This window comes from Dasypus novemcinctus, chromosome 3 (genome assembly GCF_030445035.2).
Source record: "Dasypus novemcinctus isolate mDasNov1 chromosome 3, mDasNov1.1.hap2, whole genome shotgun sequence".
Taxonomy (NCBI): Eukaryota; Metazoa; Chordata; class Mammalia; order Cingulata; family Dasypodidae; genus Dasypus; species Dasypus novemcinctus.
In genome coordinates this window covers 23,914,876-23,916,825 of record NC_080675.1, presented here as the reverse complement: position 1 = coordinate 23,916,825, position 1,950 = coordinate 23,914,876, and the positions used below count along the sequence as shown (strand labels likewise).

General features: G+C 38.0%; 1 pseudogene; it reads left to right on the top strand.

Annotated features, from left to right (window-relative positions):
- The first annotated feature begins 778 nt into the window (after positions 1 to 778).
- LOC101437719 (UBX domain-containing protein 8 pseudogene) lies at positions 779 to 1,675 on the top strand (annotated as a pseudogene).
- The last annotated feature ends 275 nt before the right edge of the window (positions 1,676 to 1,950 follow it).

The window sequence follows — 1,950 nt, the reverse complement described above, 5'->3', positions numbered from 1 at the left end:
TCTGTAGTTTTGAAAAACTGAACCATAGAGAGAGGATTTGGCAGCTTTTATCAACACCTTCCTGGGAAGAGAACTCACATAACTAGAATGATATTTAATTGCCTGGAAAATTTGTTCAACCTTTCTATTACCTATGTGAAATATCTAGTAAGCTTCTTCAGTGTTGTTTTGATTTTTTATTTTTCCTCCCTTTTTGATACAAGAACAACTTTGTTTTGGATGACCAATATAATTATTCAACTAATTGCAAAGACATGGTGATTGAAAAGAAATAGCCAAAAATGAAATTCCTCTTTCCCTTCTTTTATACTTAATATTGGCCAAAAATGTCAGAAATGACTGTAAGCGTAATGAAATTAATGATCATCTATGCATGCTACTATTCAAAAATTATTGCTGTTGACATTTTAGTTTATCTTTCCAGATTTTTCTACATGTGTGTGTTAACTATCATATATATTTGACATAAAATGCAATTTTACATGGGATTTTTTTTTACTTAACTCTAAATGCTCTTTACAAATTTTAGTGCTTTTTATAAAATCTTACGAAAAGAATACTGTAAAGAGATCCCATATTCTGACCACACAACTTCAATAGTTATCAACCCAATAATGTTTTATCCATACCCCATCCAATCACATCTACCACCTCTAATGAATCATTGTGAAACAAATCCCAGACATTATATCAGTTCATACACAAATATCACAAAAATATGGATTCCTTAAAAAGTATGATTATCTGATCTGAGTTTATTAAAAGTTTTTAGCGGAAGGGGCGGGCCCTGGCGCGGGGGTCCCGCCACAATGGCTTCCCGTGGGGTTCTTGGTGTTTTCCTTCTCTCTGTTCTCCCCCTCTTGTGCCTGGAACTCCGACGTGGTAGCCCGGATCTAGGAATTAAAGATTTCGTTTTGCTGTGTGGCCGGGTTTTCTTATTGCTTGCTCTTCTTACTTTGATCATTTCTGTGACTACCTCATGGGTTCACTCATTTAAATCTTCCGAAGTTTATCTGAAAGAAGAAGAAGAAGAAGAGAAGAATGAGAAAATGCAAAAGCTTGTGCGAAATAAACAACAAGAGGCACAGAGTGAACAGGCCAGCAGATACATAGAGAATGTTTTAAAACCTCACCGGGAAATGAGGTTGAAAAAACTGGAAGAGCGCTTTTATCGGATGTCGGGTGAAACCTGGAAGTTAAGCAACGGTCACAAACTTGGGGGCCATGAAGAGTCAGTACTTGAAAATGCTAGTCAGGCATCTTCTGAACTTCAAACAGAGAAGCTGCGAAGAGACGGAACTTGCCTCAGCCTGTAACCAAACTGTCACGACCTCCTGAACAGCCCACACAGAAGAAGGTTCTTGAATTACCTGAAGAACCTCCTAAAATAGCTGACGAAGTAGTTACGGTCGCTCTGCGATGTCCAAGTGGGAGTGTCCTGAAGAGAAGGTTTTTTAAGACTTGCAGTTCACAGGTCTTACTCGACTGGATGATGAAAATGGGTTACCACACATCCCTTTATAGCCTTTCTACTTCCTTTCCCAGAAGGCCTCTGGAAGCGGAGGGAAGTTGGTCGTTGGAAGACGTAGGAATAACTGTGGACACTGTACTCACTGTGGAAGAGAAATAGCAGAGCAACTACTTAGGAAGCGAGAACGGCCTGTTGTACATATAATCAGTTACGTGTGCCCATACAGGACAGTGAAGGGTTCACGGTAAAACTGTGTTATGCCTTGATTGGGTGCAAGGCAGTAAACACTCTGATGTTGATATCCATGGGAATATATGGACGTAAAATATTAGGGGAGGATTGTTCTCTGCATGTAATAATTTGTGGAATGTGCCATCTTAAACCAAGTGAGAACCAGGTGAAAATGAACACAATAAAATACTCAATAAACATTTAAAAAAATAAAATAAAAAAATAAAATAAAAAATAAAAGTTTTTAA